Source organism: Balaenoptera musculus, chromosome 3 (genome assembly GCF_009873245.2).
Source record: "Balaenoptera musculus isolate JJ_BM4_2016_0621 chromosome 3, mBalMus1.pri.v3, whole genome shotgun sequence".
In the NCBI taxonomy this organism is placed as follows: Eukaryota; Metazoa; Chordata; class Mammalia; order Artiodactyla; family Balaenopteridae; genus Balaenoptera; species Balaenoptera musculus.
The window spans coordinates 91,047,724-91,060,113 of NC_045787.1; positions in this window are offsets into that span (position 1 = coordinate 91,047,724).

Genomic DNA, 12,390 nt, shown 5'->3' on the forward strand with positions numbered 1-12,390 from the left:
TGCCAGCCACCAGCAGGGATGACAGATGTTGTATGTCTCCTTTCTTCTTGTTAAAGATTTTTAGGAAGACTTTTAAAAGGCTCTCAGGAAGTGCCATTGAATACTTAACACTTATACCTCACTGGCCAGGTCTGAGCCACATGGATGTATCTACTAGCAAGGGAATTTGGGGAAAATGCCCAGTTAAAAACTGGGGTTTAATTTCAGAAGCAGATTATATGCCATATTTTGCTTTGATATATAGGTAAGGGGAAGGTAAACTTTAACCTCAAGATATCATAAACTGCAAAATCAGAAGTATCTTTTGGATAAATACTCAGGAGCTACTTCTTCCTCCCTAACTCTAATCCACTCCAGCCATGCATACTACTTGTTTGGAGTAGAGGCTAAATTGATTCATTAAAAGCTGGGGATACATATGATGTGCCAGGCAGTACTTTAGGTGTTACAGGTAAGAAGCGGAATAAGGTGCGGCCTCTGCCTTCAAGCAGCTCATAGTCTAATAGGGAAGACAGACCCATAAAAACATTTATAATTATAATACTAGAGTCAAAAATAATCTACTCAACCCCCAAAATTCACATAATGATCTTCTAGAGTCTTATTTGCACTTCTATCTTATACAATAGTGATCTAACTAAAGGAAGATTAATGCTTGCTAAGAACTATCATTCTGTGAGACTGCAAACTCCATGAGGGCAGAAACCATGTGCAGTTTGCTCATTGCTAAGCATGGTACACAGTGGGTTGTCAATGTCGTGATTGAGTAGTAAAATGAATGGAAATATGTGAGGAAAAGGGGAGTCTGAGTACCATTTTTTAAGTGTATAATTCATACAACATGGAAACTTGGTACATGAAAATAGGTATTTGTCAAAGATATAAGGCAAAGGATGATTATTTATCTTGAACACATGGCCCTCATTTCCAAATATGATTTGTCAAGCAACCCTGTGTATTTAAATCATGATTTGGGTAGTGGACATTTGTTGGTTACTCCTACCTGCTTTCTATGCTTCAAATGCCTAATTATTCCTTTTCAGTGCCCCTATTTGGGGATCCATGTGATTCCAGAGAAGCAAATGCTGCCTATCACTCGGGAGGTGACTTCTGACCTAGGCTAAGCCTTTCAGTACATTCTCCCTCTAGCCACAGTGATTGTTTCAGGGATGAGCAACACCATCATCATCACCACCACCACCACCACCATCACCATCACCATCATCATCATCATCATCATCAACATCATCATCACCATCATCATCACCACCACCACCACCACCACCATCACCATCACCATCATCATCATCATCATCAACATCATCATCACCATCATCATCAAAAATACTTTCATAGGATGTACTAAGTGCCAGGCACTGTTCTAATGACTGCATTAGTCCATTTAACCCTCACAACAACTGCATGAGGTAGGTGCTATTATAACCCCCTCTTTGTGCTGCTCTGAGTCTCAGAGCTTGTAAAGAGTGAGCTGGGTTGGATTCTGAACTCAGGTGGTTTGGCTCTGGAATCTGTGCTCCTAATAACTCCACTGAACTGTGTGTGACTCAAGCTGGTCCATCAGAGTGAACCCTGGGCCTCCAACTAAGAAAGTTAGGATGGTTTACACCCTTTTCTCTGTGTGGTGTGGACAACAGATGTGAGTATTGGAATTACTCCAGCATCTGATTGCTTCAAGAGAAAACAGGCTGAGTTAAAGACCAATACATGGAGGTGGTATAGGTAAAAGGTCACAGGGAATCAGAGTGAGTTCTTGGATGATGCTTGAAATTTGTAGTCAGCAAGGCAATAAACTCTATTTTAAAGATTGGTTTAAGTTGGGTTTTCAAAAGCATCCTCCTATCATTTGATTTACAAAAAAAATTACATACATGTATTTTTTCTTGTATACATGTTACATGAAAATACTTATATCTGTGTCCTTCACTTATATTTACCAATGAGCATGGTATAAATACAGAGACATTTGTAACATTAATCAGTTATTTTAGCAGAAAAGAGTAGTATAAACATGATCCTAATTATCATCATACTTTGTTAGTTTTCAAGATGACATTTTTTCCCACAGGTTAGTATTTCTGAAATTGGGATATCTCTCATAATTGATAGTGTCATCAATTAATTCTTTCTTTCTTGGTGGTAAAAAAATAAGTTACTAATGGAATCAGTGGCATCTTAGAGTCAATGAAATATAGTAATTTGATTATGGTTGGATATATACCCCGTCTTAAATATTGCTTTATCTTACCTACAACCTGGACTAAGCATATTCACTATTCATATACACTATTGGTATATATAGTATATGTATACACAACAAAGCTTAACTTCATACTTTCCTAGAGTTTGGGGTGATGTTATATTGCATGTAATGGTAAATTATAAATGAAAAAATTAACAAATTAAGACTTAAGGAGAGGGGGATCAAGATGGTGGAGTAGGAGGACATGGAACTCCCCTCCCCCCACAAACACATAAAAAAAATCTACATATGGAACACTGTCATGGAAAACTAACTGGAAACTGGTAGAAGAACTCCTATACAACAAAAGCTACAAGAAAGATCTCAGTGCAAGTGGGTAGGATGGGAATAAAAGGCATCAGGTCAGGACCTGTGTCTCTAGGAAGGATCTATAAAAAGCAGAAGGTCCACATGGGTGGACCCTTGCCCTGGGGACTGAGCAGGATAAGCTATAAACTGGACATCTCAGTCCAGGGGTCATGCACAGAGACAGCCCCCTTGCCTGCTGGGAAATCTGCTGAGACAGATAGAAGGGCTGGAGAAGCTGAGGCTCTACTGAAGAGGAGTGCATATGTGCTGGCCTGCTAAAAATCAGGGCAGAGAGAGCCTTGCATTGGCAGCTGCAACCTTGTGATACCTACCTGACACTACATCCCCCCAAACCAGAATACACATTCTTTTCAAGCATGCATGGAATGTTCTCTAGGACAGACCACATACTAGGTCACAAAACAAGCCTCAACAAATTTAAGAGGATAGAAATCATTTTAAGCATCTTTTCTGACCACAAATATATGAAACTAGAAATCAACCACAGAAAGAAAAGTGAGAAAAGATGAACACATGGAGACTAAACAACATGCTATTAAAAAAAAAGTAATGGGTCAATGATGAAATCAAAGAAGAAATTAGAAAATACCTCAAGACAAATGGAAATGAAAAAAACCCCACAAAATTGATGAGATGCAGGAAAAGCACTTCCAAGAGGGAAGTTCAAAGTGATACAGGCCTTCCTCAAGAAATAAGAAAAATCTCAAATAAACAACCTAAACCACCACCTAAAATAATTAGAAAAAGAAGAACAAACAAAACCCAAAGTCAGAAGAAGGAAGGATATAATAAAGATCAAAGAAGAAATAAATGAAATAGAGATTTAAAAAAATAGAAAAGATCAATAAGACCAAGAGCTATTTTTTTAAAAAGATAAACAAAATTGACAAACTTCTAGCCAGGCTTACCAAGAAGACAAGAGAGAGGACCCAAATAAACAAAATGAGAAATGAAAGAGGAGACATAACAACAGATACTACAGAAACAGAAAAAAATCATAAGAGAATACTAAGAACAGTTACATGCCAACAAATTGGACAACCTAGAAGAAATAGACAACTTTCTAGAAACATACAGCTTGCCAAAACTGAATCGAGAAAAAACAGATTATTTGAAGAGACTGATCACTAGTAAAATAGAACTTGTAAAAACAAAACAAAAACAAAAACAACTCTGTGCAAGCAAAAGTCCAGGACTAGATGGTTTCACTGGGGAATTGTGCCAAACATACAAAGAAGAACTTATACCTATCCTTCTCAAACTATTTCAAAAAACTGAAGAGGAGGGAACACTCCCAAATTCATTCGATGAAGCCACCATCACCCTGATACCAAAACCAGACAAAGACATTACAAAAAAAGAAAATTACAGGCCAATACCTTTATGACTATAGATGCAAAAATCCTCGACAAAATATTAGCAAACCAAGTCCAACAATGCATGGAAAGCATCATACACCATGATCAAGTTGGATTCATTCCAGGGATGCAAGGATGGTTCAACATATGCAAATCAATCAATGTACACCACATTAACAAAAGTAAAGGTAAAACCACATGATCATCTAAATAGATGAAGAAAAAGCATTTGAAAAAATTCAACATCCCTTCCTGAAAAAAACTCTCCCCAAAGTGGATATAGAAGGAACATATATCAACATAATAAAAGCCGTTTATGACAAATTCACAGCCAACATAATACTCAAGGGTGAACAGCTGAAAGCCTTCCCACTAAATTGAGGAACAAAACAAGGATGTCCACTCTCACCACTTCTATTCAACATAGTATTGGAAGTCCTAGCCACAGCAATCAGACAAGAAAAGGAAATAAAAGGTTTACAAATTGGAAGGGAAGAGGTAAAACTGTCACTATTTGCAGATGACATGATACACTATATAGATAACCCTGAGGTCTCCACATGAAAACTATTAGAACTAATAAATAAATTCAGCAAGGTATCAGGATACAAGATTAATATACAGAGGGCTGTTGCATTTCTTTACACTAATAATGAACTATCATAAAGAGAAATTTAAAAAAATAAACCATTTAAAATCATATCAGGAATTCCCTGGTGATGCAGTGGTTAGGACTCCATGCTCTCACTGCTGACAGCCTGGGTACAATCCCTGGTCGTGGAACTAAGACCCCACAAGATGCACGGTGAGGCCAGAAAAAAATAAAAATAAAAGTCATGTCAAAAAATATTTGTAGGAATAAACTTAACCAAAGGTGTGAAAGACCTACATGCTGAAAACTACAAAACACTGATAAAGGAAATTGAAGATGATTCAAAGAAATGAAAAGATAACCCATGCTCTTGGGTTGGAAAAATTAATATTGTTAAAATGGCCATACTACAGATTTAATGCAATCAAAATAACCATGACATTTTTCATAGAACTAGAACAAACAATCCTAAAATTTATATGTAACCAAAAAGGGCCCAGAATTGCCAAAGCAATCCTGAAGAAAAAGAACAAAGCTGGAGACATAAAACTTCCACACTTCCAAACAGCATGATATTAGCACAAAAACAGACATATAGATCAACTGAACAGAATGGATAACCCAGAAATAAACCCACACACCTACAGTCAATTAATCTATAACAAAGGAAGCAGGAATATACAATGGAGAAAAGACAGTCTCTTCAACAAGTGGTTTTGGGAAAGCTGTACAGCTACATTTAAATCAATGAAATTAGAACACTCCCTCACACCATATACAAAAATAAACTCAAAATGGTTTAAAGACCTAAATATAATACATGAAACCATAAAAATCCTAGAAGAGAACACTGGCAAAACATTCCTGGACATAAATCGTAGCAATATTTTTTTAGATCAGTCTCCCAAGGCAAAAGAAATAAATGCAAAAATAAACAAATGGGACCTAATTAAACTTAAAGCTTTTGCATAACAAAAGAAACCATAAACAAGCGAAAAGACAACCTACAGACTGGGAGAAAATATTTGCAAATGATGTGACCGACACGGGGTTATTATCCAAAATATTAAAAGAGCTCATATAACTCAGTATCAAAAAACAAACAACCCAATCAAAAAATGGGCGGAAAACCTAAATAGACATATTTTTCCAAAGACGACATGCAGATGGCCAACAGGTACAGGAAAAGATGCTCAGCATCACTAATTATTAGAGAAATGCAAATCGAAACTTCAGTGAGGTAACACTTCACACTGGTCAGAATGGTTATCATCAAGACGTCTATAAATAATAAATGCTGGAGTGGGTGTGCAGAAAAGGAACCTTTCTACACTGTTGGTGGGAATGTAAATTGGTGCAGCCACAATGGAAAACAGTATGGAGGTTCCTTAAAAAACTAAAAATCGAGCTACCATTTGATCCAGCAATCCCATTCCTGGGTATATATTCAGAAAGGATGAGAACTAATTCAAAAAGATACATGCACCCCAATGTTCATAGCAGCACTATTTACAGTAGTCAAGGCATGGAAACAACCCAAGTGCCCATCACTAGACAATTGGTTTAAGAAGATGTGAAATACACACACACACACACACACACACAATGGAATACTACTCAGCCATAAAAAAATGAAATATTGCCATTTGCAGCAACATGGATGGACCTAGAGAATATTATACTTAGTGAAGTAAATCAGACAGAGAAAGACAAATTCTATATGATATCACTTGTATGTGGAATCTAAAAACTAATACAAATGAATCTATATATAAAACAGAAACAGACTCACAGACATAGAAAACAAACATGGTTACCAAAGGGGAGAGGGAGGGAGGAAGGGACAAATTAGGAGCATGGGATTAACAAATATAAACTACCATACAGAAATAGATAAGCAACAAGGATTTACTGTATAGCACATGGAATTATATTCAATATCTTGTAATAACCTATAATGGAAAATAATCTCAAAAAATATATAATTGAATCACTTTGCTGTTCACCTGAAACTAACACAATATTGTAAATCAACTATACTTCATTTAAAAAAAAAAAGAATTAAGGGGCAGGAGTCCTGTGGTTAAATCCAACTCTGCCAAGAGTTAAACACTTCATCTCTTTGTGTCTCAATACATTCATCTGTAAAATAATTAAAAGGTAGGATTAGGTTATCATTAAAATTCCTTCCAGATTTCACATGCTATAGGTCCTACGTAATTATATTGCTTGTCGCTGTTTTATAATATTACCAACAACAACAACTCCAATCATAATATCAATACAGCATCCTCTAAACCCAGATTAAATGACTTATTAGGGACTTCCCTGGTGGTGCAGTGGTTAAGAATCTGCCTGCCAATGCAGGCGACACGAGTTCGATCCCTGGTCTGAGAAGATCCTACATGCTGTGGAGCAACTAAGCCTGCGTGCCACAACTACTGAGCCTGTGCTCTAGAGCCCGTGAGCCACAACTACTGAGCCCGCACGCCACAACTGCTGAAGCCCGCGCGCCTAGAGCCCATGCTCCGCAACAAGAGAAGCCACCGCAATGAGAAGCCTGCGCACTGCAACGAAGAGTAGCCAACGTTTGCCGCAACTACAGAAAGCCCGTGCGCAGCAACAAAGACCCAACCCAGCCAAAAAAACCAAAAAAACGCTTATTAGAGATTAATCCTCATTTTGGGGAACTCAACCAAGCTTTCTAAAGGAACAGATTATTGTAACTCTTTTATCAGTATCATCTTGGATATCAGCTCAACTGCAACTTCTAATAGTATTTGGTATTTATTTAATACACCTTGAGCGTAAACTCTGGTCTGTAAGTTTGCACAAAGAAAGCCTGACGTTTTCACCACTGCCCTAATTGCTCATTCAGGTTACTTTCTACAGAAAATAAGGGGATATCTCACAACACTTCTGAGATCCAAGCGCCAACCACAAAACCCAGTAATACACAAGGCAATGAGAAGCCTCAAGGGTAAAGTGCACATTTCAATATATGACAAAGGTTGTATGCTTACTCCAACTCTTTATTACCACATCAATAAAAGCTGCTTTTGGTTGAGAATATAGATAGCTGGCAAAGTAAGTTTTTTTGCAAGGGAATCAAGTCCAGTTGAGGGTGCTCAAAAGAAATGTGCAGGTAGCATGCCACAGCTGGAGCTTGTACAAGCGATCTCATTCATTCATTCAACACATATTTATTGAGAGTTTACTGTCAGTCAAGTACTGTGACAGGTGCTTGGGACATAACAGTGAACAAGCCAAACATGGCGAGATTTGAGGAACTACAGTCTAGTAAGGGGGTGGTAATAACGCAGATTAGATTGGGACCCAACCCAGACCCAGGAGTCAAAGGAGTTTCCTGGAGGAGGGAGGGCAAAGTGGATACCTGAGCAGAGAGTTGACTTACTGAGCTGAAAATGGGGCAGTGGGTGGAGACTTTGAAAGAGGAGGATTTTAGGAAGAGGAGGGTTTTAAGCTAGGAAAACGGCTCATATTGTGAAAGGGGATGAGGACTGAGGGGCTGAAAGTCAGTCATTCCCAGGCCATACCCTGAGAGCATCACCTGAGAGCAGGTGATGTGGTTGCTAATAGAGATTGTGGAGATTGTGTGATAACTTCCCCCCTTGTTTTTTTTTTTTTTTAATTTATTAATTTATTTATTTTTGGCTGTGTTGGGTCTTGGTTTCTGTGCGAGGGCTTTCTCTAGTTGCGGCGAGCAGGGGCCAATCTTCATTGCAGTGCGCGGGTCTCTCACTGTCGCGGCCTCTCTTGTTGTGGAGCACAGGCTCCAGATGCGCAGGCTCAGTAGTTGTGGCTCACAGACCCAGTTGCTCCACGGCATGTGGGATCTTCCCAGACCAGGGCTCGAACCTGTGTCCCCTGCATTGGCAGGCAGATTCTCAACCACCGCGCCACCAGGGAAGCCTTCTCCCCTTGTTTTGATGTGCTCATTTGGTCTCCTTTTGCTCTTTATTTCACATTTTTATTTTGTAAGATTAATGCTTAACATTAAAAAGATTTATCTGGCCGCAGGGGTGATATTCATGGAAGAAATTTTACAAAAATAGATAAAATCATAGAAAAGAAAACAAAATCCGCTCACAGTTCTACCACAGAGATAATCACTGTTATTTTCACATATATAAATCCAATCCTTAATCTATCCGACCCATTTAGAAAGATGAGATCATAAACTCTACTTTGTCTTTTTAAAAGTGACTTTAAAATACTTATTTCTGTAGTGACTAAGTAACACATGCACAGAATGAGGCTACAAAACTCCAAATGTGTAAAAAGGAATATGGTAAACGTTGTCTCCATTCCAGTCCTGTCCACCAATCTCCCTCCCTGTAGAAAATGACTGTATTCAGTTTTTCTTGACAATTTCCTAATATCAGAATCAGAAGGTTAGACATGAGTACAGAGGTCATCTACTCCAGATGTTTCTTTGCCAGATGTTACACTGGGTTGTTCCTTTGGGAAACCTTTGTCATATATTGTTCCTTTTCCTTACAGAAAGAGCAATGTGTCGTTTCTAGAAGAGAGGGATGGGAAAGCAGCATGCTGGGCATGAAGATCAAGAGGCACCATAAGTCCCAGGTCCCTTATTTTATAAATGATGGGACTTCTCTAAGGTCACGTGGGTCGTCTGACAAAATCAAAATAATTGCATGTAACTAAAAGCTAAATTCCTTATCCTTTTCCTCAAATTTGTTTAGGTGGATTAATACCTGTATCACTAAATTGATGTTAATAAAGTTAAATTGATATGCCTTATTCAGGGTGCAAACCAGAATATATGAACCAGGCAAAATAGTCAACACATTAGAGTCCAGGTTAGGACTTAGAAAAGGCATTCATTCTTAAATGAAGGCCAGTTTCATTAACTGGTAATTTGACAATTGTTCCATATAAAAATTGATTTTTGTTTTAAACTAATTCATGCTCATTGTAAAAAATCCAAACATTCTTTTAAAAACAAACAAAAATGGATGTTTCCGTTTGCACTATTATACAAACTGCTCTTTTTTTACTTCACTGCTTACCTAAGAGAACTTCCATGTCAGTGCATATATATTACTCTCATCTTTTCTAACAACTGCGGGGTATTCTATTATATGCATACACGAAAATTAATTTAATAACTCCCTATTGTTGGGCACTTGGATTGTTTAAAAAGTTTTAATATTATAAACATGCTGTAGTAAATATCTTTTTACATACATCTGTGTCTATTATTTGATAAGGATAAATTCCTAGAAATTGAATTTCTGGGTCAGAGTGTATACATATTTAAATTATTGTATTTATGACATATTGCACTTCAGAAAGCCTGAATCAATCTATAATTCCACCAACAATGTATCAAAATACCCATTTAACTCACACTTGCCAATCTTTGGAATCTCAATCCAACAGGCAAAGATGTTAATCTGTTGTTTAAAAAACTCAAAAAATATCCCCAAAGGAACTAGACTTATTGACTAGCTCCCTTGCTTCCATATTTTGCTAGTATATATTTGAACAGATAAGGGGAGACTATGGTATTTGAAAGTCAAGTTTCCAAACCTTTTATACCAAATACGAACCATACCGATGCATTCACCAACAAGGATTAAAAACTGTGCAAAAGGGACTTCCCTGGTGGCGCAGTGGTTAAGAATCCGCCCACCAATGCAGGGGACATGGGTTCGAGCCCTGGTCCGGGACGATCCCACATGCCGCAGAGCAACTAAGCCCGTGCACCACAAGTACTGAGCCTGCGCCTTAGAGCCATAACTACTGAGCCCGTGTGCCACAACTACTGAAGCCCGTGCACCTAGACCCTGTGCTCCGAAAGAAGAGAAGCCACCACAATGAGAAGCCTGTGCACCGCAACGAAGAGTAGCCCCGGCTCGCTGCAACTAGAGAAAGCCTGCGCAGAGCAACGAAGACCCAACACAACCAAAAAAAAAAAAATCAAAACTGTGCAAAATTAGAATTTCCCCTAAACCCCAAAGAACATTTATATGGAGATCACAAGGATGAAGAAACAGCTTAGATAACTATCTTAGGAGATGATTTCTCTTGAAATGTGAGTAACACCTTTGAGGCATTTCAACAAATGGGATCTAAAGCTTCACTACTTAGAAGAGAGGATAGCTGGTTAATGACATTTATATGAAGTGAGTCAGAAGGCAGGATGGACTTAAAAACTGGATGCGGGGCTTCCCTGGTGGCGCAGTGGTTGAGAATCTGCCTGCGAATGCAGGGGACACGGGTTCGAGCCCTGGTCTGGGAAGATCCCACATGCTGCAGAGCAACTGGGCCCGTGAGCCACAACTACTGAGCCTGCGCGTCTGGAGCCTGTGCTCCACAACAAGAGAGGCCACGATAGTGGGAGGCCCACGCACTGCGATGAAGAGTGGCCCCCGCTCGCCGCAACCAGAGAAAGCCCTTGCACAGAAATGAAGACCCAACACAGCTAAAAATAATAAATAAATAAATAAATAAATTAAAAAAAAAAAAAAAAAAAAAAAAAAAAACTGGATGCGCCTGGGCACATACTATATGAGAAAGAAAAATGAGGAGGGTATCCGAATAGACTAGGCCATAATATGATGAAACTCAAACAGGGATATCTCCCTTCCTTAAAAACTACTCTTTGTGATGTAACCTACTTGGCAAGGTCTTCAATACTCTTTTCTTTGACAGGCATTATTTTGATGGATGAGGTAGAGTAAGAGGGAGGCTGCTGGTAAAGAATGAACTTTCCCCTTTTAAAATACTATTTGTAGGTAATTAGGAACAACTTTTATTATTTTTTTTGAGAGATAAGCTCTAAAGCAGTGGTTCTAAGTGTAGTTCCCAAGCAGCAGCAGCAGCATTCACCTGGGAACTTGTTAGAAATGCAAATTCTCAGGCCCCATTCCAGACCTGCTGAATTCAAAAATCTGGGGATGGGGCCAGAATCTGTGTTTTAACAAGTCTTCCTGGTGATTCTACTGCATAGCCTTCAGGTATTGAAGTAATTAACTTATTTATGTCAATGTTTTAAAAGTGTTTTTTCTTTTTTCAAATTAGTTAACTTTCTGAAATTTGGAAAATATAAAATTATAAAAAGATGACAGAAGACATAGACTGTTTAAACACATCTTAAAGAGAATATGGTGCTTTAAACAGAATGCTGTGTCTGGCATTTTGAAGTGCATGTTTCAGCAAAGGGTAGGGGCCTGTTTTATGTAAAGTGAAACTGCTTCTTCCAGGATGAGATTCCTGCAGTCCTTCACAGATGGTCTACATATTTCCATAAAATTGTATCTACTCTGAATTTGTTTGTCATTTGACTCATCTACATGGGCTTATTACGACAAAATGTCATCTTGACCAACGAAAATATTTTCTTAAAAATCTCTGAAGAGAGATCAAAGGTTTTGACACGAGGCTTTAAATAGACTGTATTATGTTATGCACATGTTGAAAAACTATATGATTTTCCTGGGGAGAAAACGTTTGAGTAGTATCTTGTTAATTTGTTTCTCTGGATAGGCAGAGAAAGTTTTCCTCCAAAATCCTGTGGATGGTTATATGTTCAACGTTTTGAGAAACTGTCAAAGTGTTATCCAAAGTGGTGGTACCATCTTACATTCACACCAGCAGTGTATGAGAACACAAATTGTTCCTCACCCTCACCAACACTTGGTATGGTGGTGTAGTAGCCATTCTATTAGGACTGTAGTGGTATCTTACGGTGATTTGAATTTGCACTTCCCTGATGACAAATAATGGTGAGCGTCTTTTCATGTGCTTATTTGCCATTTGTCTATCTTCTAGTCCAATGATTCTATTCTTTTTTATTTCAA